The 22,290-nt window shown below is 39.0% G+C and overlaps 1 protein-coding gene and 1 long non-coding RNA gene across 2 annotated transcripts in view; both read left to right on the top strand.

Annotated features, from left to right (window-relative positions):
* Window positions 1-1,268: 1,268 nt before the first annotated feature.
* LOC138361419 (uncharacterized) lies at window positions 1,269-14,068 on the top strand. The gene is made up of 2 exons (XR_011226964.1): window positions 1,269-1,339; window positions 12,746-14,068. It is a non-coding gene; the product is annotated as an uncharacterized lncRNA (long non-coding RNA).
* A 2,241-nt stretch (window positions 14,069-16,309) lies between these two features.
* LOC138361418 (tripartite motif containing 13-like) overlaps window positions 16,310-22,290 on the top strand; it is a 45,377-nt gene continuing 39,396 nt past the window's right edge. Inside the window, exon 1 of the mRNA XM_069320749.1 lies at window positions 16,310-16,709. The gene's annotated coding sequence lies outside the window, so the exon portion shown is untranslated. The remainder of the gene's footprint in view (window positions 16,710-22,290) is intronic.

Genomic DNA, 22,290 nt, shown 5'->3' with positions numbered 1-22,290 from the left:
TAGAGGTCATATATCCTGGATAATATATTATATATATACTGTATGAACTCGATTATCCAGACTATATGGGAAGGACCCCTATCCAGTTAAGCCCGACATCCGTATTAGCCGAGTTTTACCGGGGAAGAAAAAATTAACATTCACAATCTTTATGTATCACAGCCAACGTGATTTGAATTTCCACACACACTATAATTAGTGTGTGATGCTGGGTGGGTGGGTAGCTGCCTGGCAGGAAGGTGGGCAGGGCAAGTGGGCGGGCAGATGGGTGGGTGAGCTGGGTGGGTAGCTGCCAGGCAGGAAGGTGGGCAGGGCAAGTGGGCGGGCAGATGGGTGGGTGAGCGGGTGGGCTGGATGGCTGGCAGGAAGATGGGCTAGATGGTTGCATGGCAGGCAGATGGGTTTGATGGTGCACAGGTGGGTGGATGAGCAGGTTTGCAGGTGGGTGGACACCCACTCCAGCCTCCCTGCTTGCTCACCCACCCATAGCCTGACTCCCTCCTTCCCTCCCTGCCAGACAGGGTCCCTCCTTGCCCTCCTTACTCCTGCCCACCCCTCCTTACTCCTGCCCACCCTTCTTACTCCTGCCCACCCTCCTTACTCCTGCCCACCATCCTTACTCCTGCCCACCCTCCTTACTCCTGCCCACCCTCCTTACTCCTGCCCACCATCCTTACTCCTGCCCACCCTCCTTACTCCTGCCCACCCTCCTTACTCCTGCCCACCGTCCTTACTCCTGCCCACCCTCCTTACTCCTGCCCACCCTCCTTACTCCTGCCCACCCTCCTTACTCCTGCCCACCATCCTTACTCCTGCCCACCCTCCCCACTCCTGCCCACCCTCCTTACTCCTGCCCACCCTCCTTACTCCTGCCCACCCTCCTTACTCCTGCCCACCCTCCTTACTCCTGCCCACTATCCTTACTCCTGCCCACCCCTCCTTACTCCTGCCCACCCTCCTTACTCCTGCCCACCATCCTTACTCCTGCCCACCCTCCTTACTCCTGCCCACCATCCTTACTCCTGCCCACCCTCCTTACTCCTGCCCACCATCCTTACTCCTGCCCACCCTCCCCACTCCTGCCCACCCTCCTTACTCCTGCCCCCCTCCTTACTCCTGCCCACCCTCCTTACTCCTGGTCACCTTCCTTACTTTTGCTCAAAGCATAATACCTAAAAAAATTATTAAATTTTTCTAAACATTTACTGTGTTTTGGTGGGAAAAATTTAGTCATAGAAACCTTAAATTTGTTTTATTTTGCCTAATAGGTAATACTGCTTCCAGTCTCTGCTCAACTACCCAGGACGATAGCAAACACAACTTTTGCCCATTAATGATGGTAAGGACAATTTTATTCTTACTGTACTACCAGTGTGTGTGTTTATCATGTTGATGTCGATATCTAGTGATTGTGAGTGTATTAATCAAGATATTTTCATTAACTAGTGTATTAATGTTGGTGTTGTCATTTACCAGTGATGGAGAGTGTATTAATTATATTGTCATTACCCTGTGATGTTAAGTGTATTAATCATATTGTCATTACCCAGTGATGGTGAGTGTATTAACCCTCTTGAAATGCAAATAGTGCATAATTTTGCTCAATAAGGGGTGTGCATAAGACCTTAACCACTGCACTGCGCCAAACGACAAATGCCATTCGCCAATTACTGCGCCAACTGACAAAAGTATTTTTTATTTCTTCGTATACAGTCGAAGCACGCTCGCGGTAGGTTGGGTACAAAATGGACTCTTAGGACCTCCAGTGAGAGGCAGCCATCTTGGAAAAAATTCCCAGAATGTCATAGGGCTGCTGGCTGGGTTAGTACTGAGTGAGCAACAATGGGTGGCACACGCGCCTCTGGCTCCCAAACACCTGTCCAACGCGGTGTTGACTTGGGTACAAGATGGATTCCTGAGGTGTTTGCCAGATTGAAAAAAATTCCCAGCATTCCCCACAGTCATGGGTAGGCTCATATTCAAGGTAGCAACCGTGTCATATTCATCCATATCAAGCTCCCAGCCCTAGTCAGCCATGTTTTTAAGAAAACATCATCTGATATTAGAATACAAGGCATATTGCTTGAAGATGAGCATGCCAATGATTTTGATAACTCAAATCTGGAAAAAGACCTAACACAGGTGTCTGCTACTAGTGATATGGATAGTGAAGTGAATGATGTGGAGAGTGTGTACAGTACACAGCTCTCACAGCCCTGCCATGCCGGACTAGGTCATCACCATCAGTGGAACAACACAAATGAATTTTTGTATGTTCCACTGAACATTTAGTGCCAAATGCAATTCACTTGGACCATCCAGGAATTCGTTAGAGCGGGGTCTGTTAGAGTGATGATGCACTGTATTTGAAAAGAAAAAATGCAAGAGTAGAGAAATGATTGTAAATATTATTCAGCAGATATGTAAGTAATAAAATTTAGCAGATGCTGTATATAAGTAATAAAGTTTACCAGATATAAAAGTAAAAATAATAAAGAACAGAAGAGTGGGAAATTTGATAATTAATCAAATTAATATTTCTAGAGTAAACGAATTGAGATTCAAATAATCAAATGAAATACAAATAATTAGCTAAGTTAAGAATTACATTAATATTGTAATACATGAATATTGTACGGTAATAATACAAGATGGGCAAGGATATGCAATATAAACAGGCAATACACAGGCAAAAAAAAAAAAAGAAGAGAAAAATGCTCAAAGCACTCCTTTGAGGCGTTGGCTCTAGTGTTAACATGTAAAAAGTTTGAAGTTTACCTCACAGGTAATATAGTGGAAGTGTACACGGACCATAACCCACTGGTCTTCCTGACTCAGATGAAGGGGAAGAATAAATGCATCCTCAGGTGGGCGTTGTACCTACAGGACTTCAATCTTTCCATTACCCACCTACCGGGCCGACTCAACGTGATAGCCGACGCTCTGTCCAGGTTGCCGGAATAACATTCATCTAGGCCACAGGAAGCCATTTACCAACTGTCATGCTTTAGTTATTTTTTTTAGGTTCTCCTGTGACATTAAATATTCCGTGTCCAATTTATTTACTTCCCTGTTTTTTGTTTTTTTGTGTATGCTTTTTTTTTTGTTTTTTTTCTTTCAAAGAACTTCTTTGTATTTTTCTTGCAGAGAAATTGTTATTTTTGATTGATTTTTGATTTTTTTGTCATATATTTTTTTTCTTTTTATTCTCTGTATACTCTTACAAAAAAATATGACTACTATTCTAGTAGTCACATTTTTTTTTTACTCTGAAGGGGGAGGAGTGTTACGACCCTGGGTTCTTTAGTGGAAACCAGAGGTCAAAATTGAGTTATTAAACTTTCCTATAGTATAGCTGAACGCAACCCTATGCGCAGTTGTTTGTATCTTCCCAGCCAGACGTAAGGCTATTCTTGTTTCTCAAAGAGCATTTAAAGACTGAGCTTGAGGTTGATTATTAAATAATAACATAGGCACCAACTATGTTGACTAATACTTTCTAATCATTTGTAAAGTAACAATACGTTGCATAGGGGAAGATCTTTAATGTGCTTAGCTGCACGATCAATTAGGCTCCTTCCGGCACCACGACATGCGGGAGGCCTAGCTGGTCGCTAGGAGCGTTCTTCTCTGGCTGGCGTTCGTGGGGACGAGACTTACTCTGTGGCTGCACCCCTACTCTCCTCCCTTCTCCTCTTACTTATTTCCCTTACCTTAAGTTCCTGTACCATTAAGTTAAGTACTGTATGGTGTTTTAAGTGTGCCTACTCTGGTAGTAACGATTGGTGAGACCTGGGGGTAGTATTTGCCAGTGTTTTGGGTACCCCTAAGTGTTGTGTTTTGTATTAGGGTACCACGTGGTCTCACTACCCTAGGCTGCATCCAGCTTCAGTGCTTATCCAGTAGTACTTTACCCTAGCTTGTTCTCAGTGTAAACCTTGTATCCTGTCTATGTGGACCAAGGCTTTTAACGTAAGGTAGTGTGGTAAAGTTATTATTATTATTGTTATTGGTGTGAGTGTATATGTTTTTTTTTAAGGGGTTAATAAATAAGTACATGAATTATAGGAGTATCCCTTCTTCCTGTGTGGGAGTGCATTGATCAACCCTTAGACTGACATATATGGTCTAGTAGCAAGGTATTATTACTGTGGATAGTTTATTTTTGGGGCCGGGCCTTTTAGCCCTCCCATATTTGATACTCTGTCTTCTAACTACCCTTACCCCTTAATAGTACCAGTCCCCCATAGCAAGCCCACAACACAATTATATACCCATCAACATTGGTGTTCCTCAGGGAAGCATACTTGGCCCTCTCCTCTTTCTCATCTACATTAATGACCTTCCAAATGCCTCCCAACACCTCAAACCAATTCTATTTGCTGACGACACAACCTTCATTTACTCCAGTCCTGACCCCCCTTGCTCTAAATGCCACAGTAAATACTGAGCTAGAGAAAGTCCATCTTTGGCTAACTGCCAACAAACTCACCCTTAACATTGACAAAACGTTTTATATTCTGTTTGGCAATAAATCCTCTAATCATATTTATTTATTTATTTATTTATTTATGCATATACAAGAATGTACATAAGGAATGTGAGGATACAAATATGGTAATTACAGTCTTGTAAAGCCACTAGCACGCGCAGCGTTTCGGGCAGGTCCTTAATCTAAGAAAATTTTAAGGAGGTAAATACTTGCAAAATTTATAGACAAAAAAATGATAACAGATTACATGGAATGAAAAAAAAGATGAGAGAAAATTATAGGTACAGTATATTAAAGCACGTAGGTAGCTATGATTGATTGCAATGACAGCTTAAAATGGTAGTTGACAACAAATTGGTAGGCACAATACAGCAGAAACAATATAAGATTGATTGCAATGACAGCTTGAATGGTAGTTGACAAAAATTGGTAGATTGATATAAATTGATATAAATCTCAAAAAATCAATACCCAAATTTGTAACAAATTAGATGGCAAATTCCTTGGCGTTCTCATTGACCACAAGCTGAATTTCCAGGAACACATTCTAAATATATCGAAAAAAGTTTCAAAAACTGTTGGCATTCTTTCTAAGATCAGATATTATGTACCCCGCCCTGCCCTGGTGACTCTCTATTACTCCCTCATCTATCCATATCTCAACTATGGCATTTGTGCTTGGGGTTCTACTACCCAAAATCATTTACGTCCTCTAATTACTCAACACAAATCTGCTATTAGGACAATATCCAACTCTGGCCCCAGACATCACTCGGTACCCCTACTCAAATCTCTGAATATGTTAGATATTAAGTCATTGCACATTCTCTCATGTGTATTATACATATATAAAATGCTGAACTGTAATGCCAATCCTGACCTCAAAAGATTCATTGAAGGTTGTAACAGAACCCATGAGCACCACACCAGAAATAAATACAGTTTTGATATTCCTAGAGTACAACTTAATCATACTAGAAATGCTCTTCAAATCAAGGAACCCAGAATGTGGAATGATCTTCCCAACCATGTTAAAGACAGTACCTCTCTCAACCAGTTTAAGATAAAAACGAAGCACTACCTAATAAATTCCCTGTAACCTACCTTACCCCTCTGTTGTCAACCCATGTATGTTTTTTGTTTTTTTTTCAAAACAACGCTGTTTGAATGTAATTTTCTGTAATAATTTGTAATTGTATTTGTGCTGCTTTTTCAACCATGTTTCCCCCTCTTTTACCTCTATTCTTATTTGTTCTCAACACATTTTATTCTTTTTACCCATTAGTTTTAAGCCTTAGTCATTAATGTTTTCCTGCCCGAAACGCTTTGCGTAATACGTAATACTTTGCGTAATAATTAACAGTTTCCGTGGTGTAGTGGTAAGACACTCGCCTGGCGTTCCGCGAGCGCTATGTCATGGGTTCGTATCCTGGCCGGGGAGGATTTACTGGGCGCAATTCCTTAACTGTAGCCTCTGTTTAACGCAACAGTAAAATGTGTACTTGGATGAAAAAACGATTCTTCGCGGCAGGGGATCGTATTCCAGGGACCATAGGATTAAGGACTTGCCCGAAACGCTGCGCGTACTAGTGGTTGTACAAGAATGTAACAACTCTTGTATATATCTAAAAAAAAAAAAAAAAAAAAAAAAAAAAATAGTGGCTTTAGGCATTGTATGTACTAGCTCTATCTATTAACCCAACAAACTTTGTAAAATCTCTTTATGTATGTACCTTACCTAAATAAAAATTATTATTATTATTATTATTATGTGTTTTGAACCTTAATGGAATCTGACCCATGTATCAATCAGGTCAACCCTTGTGCGTTTCCAAAATAGTAATAATAATAATAATAATAATAATAATAATAATAATAATAATAATAATAAGAATAAGAATAAATAATGTTTATTCAGGTAAGGTACATACATACAAGAGATTTTACAAATTTGATAAATTTATAGATAGAGCTAGTACATACAATGCCTAAAAACACTATTATGCAAAGCGTTTCGGGCAGGAAAAACATTAAAGACTAAAACTTAATACTAAGTGAGTTTAAAGTATAAAATTTACTGAGAACAAATAAAAATAAAATAAAAGGGGGAAACATGGCTGAAAAAGCAGCACGAATACAATTAGGTAGACAAACCGCGTTGTTTAAAAAACAGACATGGTTGACAATAGAGGGGTAAGGTAGGTTAAAGGGAATTTATTAGGTAGTGCTTCGCTTTTATCTTAAACTGGTTGAGAGAGGTACAGTCTTTAACATGATTGGGAAGGTCATTCCACATTCTGGGTCCCTTGATTTGTAAAGCATTTCTAGTTTGATTAAGTCGTACTCTTGGAATATCAAAACTGTATTTAAACAATTAACTGGGATTCTGAATTCAATAATACCCATGATATAAATTCATTAGCTAACCTCTTCCTCTCCAAAACTCTAAGCCTCTACAACCTTCATTGTCCCCTTCTTACCAAGCAAGTAACTGACAAAAGATTAAACAATCCATGGCTCACAAGTGGCATTCTCAACTCAATCAACAAGAAACATGAATATGAAAAGAAACTTAGGATTGGCCTAGTTTCAAAGGAAGTAGCTTAAAGGTACTCATCAATGCTTACCAGTATCATAAGAAAGACAAAACTTGCATATTATGTTGTGACGGTAAAGCGTTGGTGTTCGGCTGTTTCAAAAGCTGGGGGCAGGGCCTCGTCACATAACAAAAAAAAAGAGAAGTTTGTCCTTTCGTCTGTGGTAAGGTAATGGGAAGACACACAAAACACAAGTATATAAACAATGAAATTTTAATTACTCTAGAAAACAAGACATGAATAAAGACAATCTCATAAAATTCAACACTGGTCAACAAACAAAATAACATGAATAATAACTGGCAAGGAAAAGTTACTCTAAGACCAGAATGCAAAAATATTAATAGCAAGATAAATTAAATAATGGGTGCTGGAATGCTGGCTTCAAGCTGCCACCTCCCTTAGTACACGAAAGCCAAGGCTTAGTCTACTAGCGAGAGATGTCAACTCCAAGGAGCACAAAGATATTCTGACGAGTACGGCGTGCTGCTGCCCAGACAACGACTCTGGTGGTGGCGTGAGTGCAGGTGCGGCGAGACACCAGCCAATCAGCAACAGGCAGGCAGAGGATGAGCAGTTTGCTGGTTACGGCGGCTGTAGCAGGTGTCGGGGTATGCATGGTACGATTTGCTTCCTGGGCAAAACGTTTGGCGATACTGGTGGACGTATCTTCTATATAGTATCTTGTACTTTAACGACGTAATGATGTAGGGAAGAGCAGGCTCAATCTCTCTTGAAAGAGATTATCGTCACAATGTGAATAGATTAACAATCCAATCAACAAAACAATAGATCAATAAAACGCTTAACAATCCCTGGCTTACAAAGGGAATACTTAATTAAATCCATTATAAAAAACATGACCTTGAGAAGAAGATAGGTTAGGAATTGTCTGCAAAGAATTCTCAAAGAATTACTCATTATTGCTATCTAAGATAATTAGACGAGCCAAAACTAAATACTATGAAGATAAATTTACCCAAATAAAGAGCAACATTAAAAAAACTTGGAGCACACTTTCACAAATATTGGGATCAAAGAAGACTTTAAATAACAAACCAACACTCCTGTCCAATAACGATGGTCAGCTTTCAGCCTCAGATTCTGCTATTGAGTTCAATAGGTTCTTCTCTTCCATTGGGTCATCCCTTGCAAATGATATTCCATCTTCCAGTACTGGCGTTAAGGACTATCTCACAGGTAACTATCCACAGTCTCTGTACCTAAAGCCTATTAATTCCACTGACGTCAATGAGATAATCCTTTCCCTTAAAACCAAGTCTAGTGCCCTTGAGGAGATACCAACTTTAATTTACAAAAAAGCCTCCAGATCTTTAGCCCCTGCTATTGCATTGCTTTTCAACAAGTCACTTGAACTCCAAACCTTTCCAGATATTCTAAAAAAGCGAGAGTAACGCCTGTCTACAAATGTGGTGATCCCACAGATGTTAACAACTACAGACCTATATCAGTCCTCCAAAACTTGTCAAAAATTTTTGAAAAACTAATCTATAAGCAGCTTTACTCTTATCTAGCCAAACACAATATACTTAGCCCTTGCCAATATGGCTTCAGACCCAAAAAAAGCACTAACGATGCACTTATTAGTATGCTTAACTCGATTCATACAGCTCTTGATAAAAATGAGTTCCCTGTTGGGTTATTTGTGGACCTGCGTAAAGCTTTTGACACTGTCAACCACCAAAACCTTCTCTTAAATTACATCATTATGGAGTCAGAGGACACTCCCTGCAATACCTCAAATCTTACCTTACTGACAGGCTCCAGTATGTTTCTGTGAATAATTCAATTTCTCCCACCCTACCCATCAACATTGGTGTTCCTCAGGGCAGCATACTTGGCCCTCTCCTCTTTCTCATCTACATTAATGACCTTCCAAATGCCTCCCAACACCTCAAACCAATTCTATTTGCTGACGACACAACCTTCATTTACTCCAGTCCTGACCCCCTTGCTCTATATGCCACAGTAAATACTGAGCTAAATAAAGTCCATCTTTGGCTAACTGCCAACAAACTCACCCTTAACATTGACAAAACTTTCTATATTCTGTTTGGCAATAAATCCTCTAATCAAATAAATCTCAAAATAAACAATACCCAAATTTGTAACAAATTAGATGGCAAATTCCTTGGCATTCTCATTGACCACAAGCTGAATTTCCAGGGCCACATTCTAAATATATCAAAAAAAGTTTCAAAAACTGTTGGCATTCTTTCTAAGATCAGATATTATGTACCCCGCCCTGCCCTGGTGACTCTCTATTACTCCCTCGTCTATCCATATCTCAACTATGGTATTTGTGCTTGGGGTTCTACTACCCAAAATCATTTACGTCCTCTAATTACTCAACACAAAGCTGCTATTAGGACAATATCCAACTCTGGCCCCAGACATCATTCGGTACCCCTACTCAAATCTCTGAATATGTTAGACATTAAGTCACTGCACATTCTCTCATGTGCATTATACATATATAAAACGCTAAACTGTAATGCCAATCCTGACCTCAAAAGCTTCATAGAAGGTTGTAACAGAACCCATGAGCACCACACCAGAAATAAATACAGTTTTGATATTCCTAGAGTACGACTTAATCAAACTAGAAATGCTCTACAAATTAAGGGACCCAGATTGTGGAATGACCTTCCCAACCATGTTAAAGACTGTACCTCTCTCAACCAGTTTAAGATAAAAACGAAGCTATACCTAATAAATTCCCTGTAACCTACCTTACCCCTCTAATGTCATCCAATGTCTGTTCTTTTTAAAGAGCGTTGTTTGTCGACAGAATTGTATTTGTGCTGCTTTTTCAGCTGTTTTCATTCCATGTTTTCATTTTACTCTTTATGCTCAATTAGTATTAAGCTTTAGTCATTAATTTTTTTATGCCCGAAACGCTTTGCGTAATAGTGGCTTTAGGCATTGTATGTACTAGCCCTAACTATAAATCCATCACTCTTTGTAAAATCTCTTTTATGTACCTTACCTAAATAAACATTTTTATTTTTTTTTTTTTTAGATTCAATGAAGCAAAAGGCAACATGAAAAGCACTTGGAAAACTATCTCTAGTATCCTAGGAACTAAACAACACTCACATAACCAAATAAAACTCTACATGGATGGGGATATACCGTCAACTGATTTAGAAATGGCAAATGAATTTAATAGTTTCTTTTCATCGGTTGGTGCTAATCTTGCCAGTAAAATCCCACAGACTCAGACACATATTAACACATATCTCTCAGGCAGCTATCCAAACTCTCTTCTCCTTTCACCAATCAGCCCGGCAGATGTTGTGTCCATCATACACTCTCTAAAAACCAAGGCAGGGAACACCAGTGAAATTCCGTCCATTGTGTACAAGAGAGCCTCCCATGCCCTTGCCCCACCCATAGCACTACTGTTCAACAAATCTATAGAGTGTCACACCCTTCCCTGATATCCTCAAAAAAGCAAGAGTAACGCCAGTCCATAAAGGAGGCAATCCGGCGGACATAAACAATTATAGACCAATATGAAATCTACCCATTCTATCAAAAATATTTGAAAAAATGATCTACAAACAGCTCTATTCCTACCTCGTAAAATTCGACATACCCAGCCCCTGCCAGTTTGACTTCCGGTCCCAAAAGAGCACCAATGATGCAATCATTAGTCTCCTTGTGTGAGAGAGTGTCTCAAGATTCTCTCACAGCTGACTTGAATGGCTCATTGCAGTGCACAGTGCACTGATCTTCATGCACAAAGCCTATCTCTCTTAATCCTGGATAGTGACCTGGCATGTTAGGTATCTCCAGAATGCCCACTTAACCAGGAACACTTTTATAATATGGAGGCCGCCGTATGTCCAGGCAGGTAGTAGATACAGGGAGTTAAGCATACTTGCCACCAAGGGTCAGTGGGTACATTGAGCGTGGGACCGAGGGGAGACGCCAGCAGCGTCTGACCTCTGGGGTCAACCGGCGTGATAGAAAATAACAGTTATGACATGTTCGTGGCATGTTCATGACGTCACCTCTCCTACTGCTCATCGAACGAGCTAATATGATTGGTTCCCGCTCATTTGCTGCAATGCTATTGGTCAAATTGTAACTCTTTGTGTTGTGTGCCACGAGATGCCCGGCACCCCTTGCAAAACCATTCACGTGAGGGAGACCATATCGAGAGGACGGGTTCTGTTCTGTCTACCGGCCAATAGACTGAACACCATCTATTCCTCACCGTCAAGTTAACTCAGCGTCTTGGCGATATACCACACACTCGCCCAGAATCACGAGTGTGAGTATATGGTTCAGAAGCCTAAAGTGACAAATCTCCAGAGCGAAACAGACTGGTATCAGGTAACCCCTGGTGACAAAGATCGTTGTGAGTGACTTAGAGTGAACTAAGGCAGTGCCGCCGCCTAAGTAACCTGTGTGTGACTTTACCACAGTGTACCTGTACCAGTGTACAGTGTAGTGCATGGTGCCATATAACCTGCAGCCGCCCTCACTGTACCATGTGACGTCACCACCCTTACTCACCGCCAGAGACAGTGTGTGTGCGTGTGTCTGTCTGTTAAGCATACAGCCCTCCCTACTGCAAGTACCCTCCTTGTCTACGAGCGAAGCCAGCTGTCAGGCCACCTACGAGTGCTTGTAAAAATGTGCCTGAGTGAGTGAGTGAGTAAGGAAAGGTACCTTATCTGTAAGTACAAGATCTTGTCCTTGTTTTATTGTGTCTGTGTTGATCTGAGGGATCAACCACAGTTCTCACCTTCTCATACCTGTCACAGGTCATAGGTGAATCGACGGTGAATGCGTGTTTATCTATGTGGTATCACTGCATTTCACTAGTCTGTGAATGTGAGCTTCACATACACCACACATTTAGTTATTGTGTGATAATATTATTGTGCATGTTATTGTCTGTCCCATTGACAGTGTAGTTGTTGATTTATTGCATATCATCATTACCGAGTATCCGGTTGGAACTCTTGTGATCCCTCTCCACACCGGCAGTTAGGTTGCCGTGTTAGTGATTGGCTGTCAACTGTGTTAAGTTAGGTGTTTCTCCACGAGTGGATCCGAGTCGTTTAGCCAGACGTCAAGAGTCTCGCTAATATAACCATAGCTTTGCTGACGCCAATCTAAAGTAAATCAAGCACCCTTTGTATTAGTGGTTAAGTTAGTAAATAAAGTACTGTTAAGCTTTATGCGGTGTTTCCATTGAACCACTTCTGAATACTGCCAATCAAATACTGAAGCCTTCAGCTCTAAGTGTCTTCAACACCGAGTTGCCTATATTCACTAATCTATAAATGTGATGAGGACCCTAGGAGTCCCTTAAAGTGTTAAATCATTGAGGAGATTCCAACGATCAACGTGGAGCAGGACCAGGTGAGGCTAGTCTGAGAAGAGACCCTCAAGGACTCTAACTCGACCTTGCTCCCAGGCCCTGTACGGTTGCTCTCGTATTTTCTATTCTGCTAATTCCGACAGTTTCGTGAAGCGTCTGCCACATGTACATTGGCGACGTACGCATTGCAGTCGTGAAAGCAAAAAGAAACACCCCACAAATGCCTTATCGTGTTATTGCGTCGCATAAAAAAGGCATTGTTATTTATTAATAGTAATGCTTTCAATATTACAGGAAGAACAAAGTTAACGACCGTGAAGGTCGTTAACAGTCAGCACGGTGTGGCTCGTCCGGTGGCGGGAAAGTCTGTTAGCCAATCAGAATCATCGGGCGAGGCAATGAGTGCTGGTCGGAGATTGAACCGAATAGAAATCTACTCCCTTCCATCCCGTCGACATCCAGTCGTCACGTGTGTGTGTGTGTGTGTGTGTGACCAGCTGAACCCAACTGTTACAGTATGCTCCACCCTCACCAAGGAAAAGGACGCGAGGACCTAGCGGCATGGTAGACGTCTTTGAGGTTGTGGAAGTCACCGTTTTCTATATTTAGAGGTCGGCGTTGAGGTAACACGCAAATGCAATAAATGGAAACTCGTTCGATTTTAATCAAACTTTTTTGACAAGTTCTATATGAAAAGTGTTTCATCTGGTCCAAGTTTCAGCATTGTAACATAAATAGGAAGGGAGAAAAAAAATATTGAAGTAGTTGTGAAAATTATGCCAAAATGGTCAAATCGATTATCAATCAAAAGTGTCAACTGAAATCATAGCTACGACTCTTTGCTATCACAATAGCATATATTAAACAAATATTATAATTAGTTTAATTTGGAAAAAATATATTTTTTTTTTCCGGGCGATTTGCATCAAACTTACACACCTGACTGTACGTAAGCCTATCTGTAAGGATGCCAATTTTGGAGAAAATTGGTTGATGTCAACCTCAGCCACAGATTTTAGAACCTTAGACTTTATTCATTTGTTTTTTTTTTCAATTGACACAAACTTTTACAAAACTGATTCATTTTGTATTCAATTTACATGAAACTTACACAGTATATGTGGAGGGTATGTCTCTACATTGGGGGGGCCTTCATTTTTCTCTAAGTTCATTTATTGATTTTATAATAGCAATAAACATGCCATATTTGCAGAAAATTTTTGGGGAACTTTGAACATTTGTATTAGGAAAACTAAAGATGTTTTGGAAATTCTAAAGCCCTCAATCCTTTATTATATGCTAATGTGTCATAAAAGTGTCACAGAATAATTATATCTGAAACGTGTGTTCTGAAGTGTGGACTTGAAAATGTGTAAAAAAAACGTTGAAAAAACAAAACAAAAAAAAAATCTCCCTTTCTATTTACGCTGCAGTACTGAAACTTGTGACAATTTCAGCACTTTTCATATACAACTAGTATAATAATATTGGTTGACATTGAACAACTTTCAACTAAACCTCTGACGCCCCCTTAACATATATACATGTATTATATTGTATATAATGTACTCTATTATGTATTTCGTGATATAGCCGAATATATCCATGATGCAGTCTTTTCCAAAACTTTCTTGTCCTTTGTCAAACCTCGGCACCACGTGTGTCACACCTGACAATAGGTAGTGCTGAGGCTGACACCTGAAAAAATTAATGTACCCCATTATATTACAAAGCATAAGAAAAACACTCGGAACAAACGTATTTTAAATGTGTTGGGTTTTCGACAGTTCGATCCCAACACTGTGATGGAGTGCGAAAAGATACGTGAGTTCAGAGACAACTCTATAATAAATGTTAGAGATGTGTAAATATATCATTCAAAGTGATCAACTGCCAGAAGTCTTGGCCAAATATCCCCAGTTTGCTAACTGTAGGTATTATCTGAGAGATTGTAACCAATCCACTGCTGCTTATTGGATGGGGACGGTGTGCAGGACAAACATACCAACTGTGACACTAGCCCTCCACATATGCCAGTTGCTTAAATTAGAAACTGTACTTGTGGTCGGTCTCGAGCCCATTGTTGATGTGACGATGTGCATTGAATTTTGTAACTAGTTCATCAAGATTGTAACTAGCTTAGCTATATGAATTTTGGGGCTCGGTTCCTGAGCCTATTATGTGCCTCTGTAACACTCTCCACTACCGCCCTCAGGATGGGTATTGAGTGCATAATAAATGAACTAAACTAAAACCATTTACATGTAAAAAGTCTTGTTCCTAGATGCAAACCCTGATCTGAAACTTTCCTTTGACAGATGTAATAGAACCCATTATTACCACACCAGAAATAAATATCTTTTATATCCCCAGAGTCAAACTAACTCTGTATAAGCACTCTATTGAAATAATGGGACATAGTCTATAGAACTCACTCCCTAACGAATTAAAAGCTGTCCATCCTACCGCTTATTTAAAAGTAACACCAAAAGTACCAAATTTGATCTTTATAATTTTCTACCTAGTGCTTCACACTCGCACTGTATCGTGTGCTGCCCCAAAATGATTCTAAGCCCTATAACTTCACCGTTGTAATCACTGCCATTAACATATATCATTGTTGTTATATTGAACGCAAATTTTACTACGATGTACTTAGAAATAATCTTCAAATTATGCTACAATGTACCTAGAAATAATCCTCAAATTTTACTAAAATGTACCTACTAATTTTCTTAAAATTTTCTTACAATGTTCCTGTTAACTTTTCTCAATTTTGCTACAATTTACCTACTTAAACACTTTCGCGTTCCGGGCAGGCGCGCGGTTGACATAGGGGTCATGTGCCTCGGCGTGCGGGTATGCGCGCGGTGACACCCAAATGTGTATACTCGTTCCAGCTTTCTCACCTTAATTCTCGTACTACGTCGCTCGTTTTGGTATCATTGTGTTCGCAATTAAATTCTCTACAGGTGTGTATAAATATAACTCCAAAAGCCTAGCGTGACTCCCAACAGCAAAGCCTAAAGTCGGCAAAAACGCACAAAATCAGTAACATGTGCATTCTCGTTCCACTTTTCTCACCTTAATTCTCGTGCTACGTCGCTCGTTTTGGTATCATTGTGTTCGCAATTAAATTCGCTACAGATATGTATGAATATAATGTACAAAAGCCTGGCGTGTCTCCCCGCAGAAAAGCGTAAAGTTACTCGTGAACGAGCACCAATTTGTACACTGCAACCTAATGTGTATACTCGTTCAATTTGATAACATCAAATTTCGTGTTACGTCTTTCATTTTGGTATCAAATTGTTCGCAATAAAAAGGCGCGCATTTTAAAACTAGTCCCAAGATAATAGAACAATAAATAGAATTTTAACAAATATTTTAATATTTTGACCAAAAGCCTATTTGTAATCTTTCAAGTGTTCGGATATCAAGTTTCATGTTATATCTTTCATTTTGGTATCAAATTGTGTGCAATCTAAAGGCGCTTATTTTAAAACCACTACCAGATTGATCTGATAAAATTTAAATTTTTAACAAATATTTTAATGAGTGATTCAGTGCTGCGTCGTTGGAACCTATTCAGTAGAAGATTGAGTAACAAGATAGTCAGTCAGTGGAACCCGAAAATGTTTTAAAATTATCGAATTAAGGACCTGCCCGAAATGCTGTGTGTGCTAGTGGCTTTACAAGAATGTAAAAACATCAATGTTATGTACTCTCATAAACCCATTGCACCTTCTTGTATATATATAAATAAATAAACTCCTGTGTATATAAATAAACAAAATTAAAAAGTCAGTTTCGGGAAAGATCAGTAACCAAAGAAAATGTACGGAGCAAGATGGCGGGCAAGCGAGCGAGTGACGTCATCACAACAACAGCAAGCTGCTACACGAGATGTTGACGACGACCCGTGAGATAATACTGCCGCTCCTCAACTGATAACAATGTCGCCACTTAATCACCACCAACAACAAGATAACAACTCTGATAAGAACTGCAGCTACCATCATGAAGAAGATAACACTGACGCTCCTCACTGTCTTAGAGACGGTCACCTGTGTCCACAATACCCGCCAAATTGTCCCTCCCACAGTACTCTCAGGACACTTATGGCAGTGTAAGTGTGTGGTGAGGCCACACCACTGAAGACATTGAGGATATACCACGAGGGAGAGACAAAACTGTTGAAGGAAGGAGTCACTGGCTCCACCTGACCACCTTGTTCCTCGCACTCTCATCATCCTCCGTAAGTACTGGAGTACTTTCTGCTCCACCATTGTCTTACACCTCAACATGCAATTGTTGGTGTGTGGAAATAGACCTATACAATTGTTGAGGGGGTGGACATGGGCCTAAGGAATTGTTGGGGTGAATTATATATTCAGGTTTGGATATAGGCCTATTGAATTGTTCGGTTGGGGACTGGCCTAGAGAATTGTTGGGGTGTGGACTTGGGCCTATGAAATTGTTAGGGTGAATTATATGCCTATGGCATTGTTGGGGTGTGAACATTAGCCTATATAATCTATATAAATAAAAATGGAAATGTTCGTTTGTTAAAAATCGCTAATCTCCGAAAGTTCTTCACTGATTGCTTTGAAATTTTCACACAATGTTCAGTTTGCATACGAGCAGGGTATTTATATACATACTATATTGATATCACGTCTTTGACGGATTTTTTTTTAAACTGCTTTTCATGTGAGAAATCTTCTAAACCTCTTTACCGATTGCTTTGAAATTTCGATACAACGTGGCATTTGAATAGGCAGGTGTTTTTATATACCTACTATATACATGCCTCACCTGTGACAGGAAAAAAGATGCTTATTTTGAAAAACAGTGCCATCTGTTGGATGTAGGAGCAATACACGCTGTAATCTCCCAAAGTTCTTCACCAATTGCTTTGAAATTCTGATTCAACGTTCCATTCGAATATGCGCATGTTTTTATTTACCTATTATATCGATACCACACCTGTGATAGGTAAAATCATTCTTTTTTTTTTGTAAGAAACAGCACCATCTGTTGCACGTAAGAGCAGCACATGCTATACTAAACATGTTACAATTCCATTTCAATGTTTCCAATTGCAGTGACAAATTGAATTTTCATGGATTTCGATTTTAATTTTGATTTAATTATTTTGTGTGACATTGCATTGGAATTGAGCTGTGCTGTTTCCCATACCATTCATTTCGTGAGTGTAAGTATAGATGCCACACCTGTGACAGGTAAAAACATTTTTTTTTAAACAGCGCCATCTATTGAACGTAAGAGCAATCGAAGCTATACTAAATATGTTTCAAATTCAATGTTTCCGATTTCATTGATAAATTGAATTTGCATAGATTTCGATTTATTTTCATTTTGACTTAATTATTCTGTGACATTGCTTTGAAATTAAGCTGTGTTGTTTACCATACCGTTAATTTCATGAGAATAGTTTACTTTTTTTTTTAATTTTTCATTGTTTTTCTTTTCATTTGTTAACTGTTTTTCTTATATATCAGTGAAGGGAACATCAGACCATTTGATGTTCCAAATTTTCTGATGGGAACATCAGATCATTTGAGAATGCATCGGACGAGGGAAGAGGGAATGGTAGGGAGGACAAGGGTACAGTGGAATGGGGAATTGATAGGAGGAGGACGGGGACGCGGTAGTGGGGAATGGTGGGGAGGACAAAGGGACCGGGGAGGGAGGAATGGTGGGGAGGACGAGGGGACAGGAGGGAGGGGAGGGAATGGTGGGGAGGCCCGGGAAACAGGGAAAGGTTACTGTGACTCAGCAACGCACATCTGTTGCTGAGCCACAGCAACACGTGGCCGGGTACAGTTAGTGTGTGTATATATATATATATATATATATATATATATATATATATATATATATATATATATATATATATATATATATACATATATATATATATTTATATATATTTATATATATATATATATATATATATATATATATATATATATATATATATATATTTATATATTTATATATATATATATATATATATATATATATATATATATATATATATATATATATATATATATATATATATATTTATTATTATTTTATTATTAAATATGACCGAAAAAGTAAGATTAATAATTCTAACACGAATTTTCTCGATCTTTCTTATGTTTTTATTTATTTATTTATTTTTTATTTTATTTATTTATGCATATACAAGAATGTACATAAGGAATGTGAGGATACAAATATGGTAATTACAGTCTTGTAAAGCCACTAGCACGCGCAGCGTTTCGGGCAGGTCCTTAATCTAAGAAAATTTTAAGGAGGTAAATACTTGCAAAATTTATAGACAAAAAAATGATAACAGATTACATGGAATGAAAAAAAAAAAAAAAGATGAGAGAAAATTATAGGTACAGTATATTAAAGCACATAGGTAGCTATGATTGATTGCAATGACAGCTTAAAATGGTAGTTGACAACAAATTCGTAGGCACAATATAGCAGAAACAATATAAGATTGATTGCAATGACAGCTTGAATGGTAGTTGACAAAAATTGGTAGTCACAATACAGCATATGGCTAGCACATAAAAGAAGACAGCAATGAACACAATGATAAGGTTGTTTGATATTACATAAAAATTAGGAGATTGGGTACCACTAGGTACAGAGCAAATTTAAAGCTCAGTGTAGGAAACTAAATAGATGAAGTTAGGTACTTTTTGGTTTTGCTTTTAAATAAGGCAAAAGTTTTACAGTTTTTCAATTCACTAGGGAGTGAGTTCCATAGACTAGGTCCCTTAATTTGCATAGAGTGTTTACACAGATTAAGTTTGACCCTGGGGATATCAAAGAGATATTTATTTCTGGTGTGGTGATAATGGGTCCTATTACATCTGTCCAGGGAGAGTTTCAGAGCATGGTTTGCATTTAAGAACAGGGTTTTGTAAATGTAGTTGACACAAGAGAATGTGTGGAGGGAGTTAATATTTAGCAAGTTTAGAGATTTAAACAAGGGAGCTGAGTGTTGTCTGAAAGCAGAGTTAGTTATTATTCTGATAGCAGATTTTTGCTGTGTGATGATGGGCTTAAGGTGGTTTGCAGTGGTAGACCCCCATGCACAGATACTATAATTAAGATGGGGGTAGATTAGTGCATAATATAGTGAGAGGAGAGCAGAGTTAGGAACAAATATCTGATTTTGGAGAGTATACCAACTGTCTTAGAGACTTTCTTAGTTATGTGTTGAATGTGGGTGCTGAAGTTGAGTCTCTTGTCTAGGAATAGGCCAAGAAACTTGCCATCATTTTTATTACTGATGTTAATGTTGTCTATCTGTAGCTGAATTGCATTTGATGATTTGCTTCCAAATAAGATGTAGTAAGTCTTTTCGATGTTTAATGTTAGTTTGTTCGTTGACATCCATAAGTGGACTTTTTTTAATTCATTATTCACAACATTGTTTAGTGTATGTGGGTTGAGGTTTGAGTAGATAAGGGTAGTATCGTCAGCAAACAATATAGGTTTGAGAATATTAGAGACATTAGGCAGATCGTTTATATATATAAGAAATAGAAGAGGTCCTAAGACGCTGCCCTGTGGCACTCCAACGGTAATTGGTAGAGTGGAAGAAGTTGTATCATTGATGGTTACATATTAGTGTCTGTCACTAAGATAGGATCGGATGTAGTCAAGGGCAAGGCCTCGGATTCCATAATGCTGGAGTTTAAGTAAGAGGTAGTTGTGATTAACAGTATCAAAGGCTTTTCTTAGGTCAATGAAGAGTCCAATCGGAAACTCATTTTTGTCAAGGGCTGAGTAGATAATGTCAAGGAGACTAATGATTGCATCATTGGTACTCTTTTGGGACCGGAAGCCAAACTGGCAGGGGCTGAGTATGTCGAATTTTACGAGGTAGGAATAGAGCTGTTTGTAAATAATTTTTTCAAATATTTTTGATAGAATGGGTAGATTTGATATTGGTCTATAATTGTTTATGTCCGCCGGATTGCCTCCTTTATGGACTGGCGTTACTCTTGCTTTTTTGAGGATATCAGGGAAGGTGTGACACTCTATAGATTTGTTGAACAGTAGTGCTATGGGTGGGGCAAGGGCATGGGAGGCTCTCTTGTACACAATGGACGGAATTTCACTGGTGTTCCCTGCCTTGGTTTTTAGAGAGTGTATGATGGACACAACATCTGCCGGGCTGATTGGTGAAAGGAGAAGAGAGTTTGGATAGCTGCCTGAGAGATATGTGTTAATATGTGTCTGAGTCTGTGGGATTTTACTGGCAAGATTAGCACCAACCGATGAAAAGAAACTATTAAATTCATTTGCCATTTCTAAATCAGTTGACGGTATATCCCCGTCCTTGTAGAGTTTTATTTGGTTATGTGAGTGTTGTTTAGTTCCTAGGATACTAGAGATAGTTTTCCAAGTGTTTTTCATGTTGCCTTTTGCTTCATTGAATCTATTCACATAATATGCAAGTTTTGCCTTTCTTATGATACTGGTAAGCATTGATGAGTACCTTTTAGCTACTTCCTTTGAAACTAGGCCAATCCTAACTTTCTTTTCATATTCATGTTTCTTGTTGATTGAGTTGAGAATGCCACTTGTGAGCCATGGATTGTTTAATCTTTTGTCAGTTACTTGCTTTGTAAGAAGGGGACAATGAAGGTTGTAGAGGCTTAGAGTTTTGGAGAGGAAGAGGTTAGCTAATGAATTTATATCATGGGTATTATTGAATTCAGAATCCCAGTTAATATTGTGAAGTGCCTCTGTAAGATTGTCTAAAGCTGATTCACTGTGTAGCCTAAATGAAATTTTCTTGCTTTTTGGTGGTGTTATGTCCATGTTCGCTATGAGAAAGGTAGGATAGTGGTCAGTTGTTCTGTCGTAGATTATACCAGATACAAGGGGAGCTGTTATGTTTGTCCATATGTGGTCCAAGGTAGTGGCTGATGTTTCTTTTCACTGTTGATGGTAATTCAAAGATCAATTCTCCAAAATTCATTTTTATTTCTAGTCTGACGCGACACTTGAGCGCATTTCGTAAAACTTATTACATTTTCAAAGACTTTAGTTTACAAACCCACAAATGAAACTGAATAGAGCTTTACACATCTTCGAGGTTTATATCTACATTTGGGTGAGGTGGATGAGGTGAAAAACGAACTATCAACAATGGGTATTCAATGGGTATTAAATTCCAACACAAGACAGAACACGAAACAATGGGTATTGAATGGGTATTAAATTCAAACACAAGACAGAACACGAAACAATGGGTATTGAATGGAAGTAATTGTAGAAAGCCTATTGGTCCATATTTCTTGATGCTTCTATATTGGAGCGGAGTCTTGAAGTGGGTAGAATATAGTTGTGCATTAATTGGCTGTTGATTGCTGGTGTTGACTTCTTGATGTGTAGTGCCTCGCAGACGTCAAGCCGCCTGCTATCGCTGTATCTATCGATGATTTCTGTGTTGTTTGCTAAGATTCTCTGGTGATGGTGTGTTTGTGGGAAGAGATTATATGTTCCTTAATGGAGCCCTGTTGCTTATGCATCGTTAAACGCCTGGAAAGAGATGTTGTTGTCTTGCCTATATACTGTTTTTTTTAGGCTTACAGTCCCCATGAGGGCATTTGAAGGCATAGACGACGTTGGTCTCTTTTAAAACGTTCTGCTTTGTGTCTGGAGAGTTTCTCATGAATAGGCTGGCCGTTTTTCTGGTTTTATAGTAAATCGTCAGTTGTATCTTCTGTTTTTTATCTGTAGGGATAACGTTTCTACTGACAATATCTTTCAGGACCCTTTCCTCCGTT

The sequence above is a fragment of the Procambarus clarkii genome, unplaced genomic scaffold, assembly GCF_040958095.1.
Source record: "Procambarus clarkii isolate CNS0578487 unplaced genomic scaffold, FALCON_Pclarkii_2.0 HiC_scaffold_375, whole genome shotgun sequence".
In the NCBI taxonomy this organism is placed as follows: Eukaryota; Metazoa; Arthropoda; class Malacostraca; order Decapoda; family Cambaridae; genus Procambarus; species Procambarus clarkii.
The sequence above is the reverse complement of the archived record's forward strand: the minus strand, read 5'-3'. Positions and strand labels throughout refer to the sequence as shown.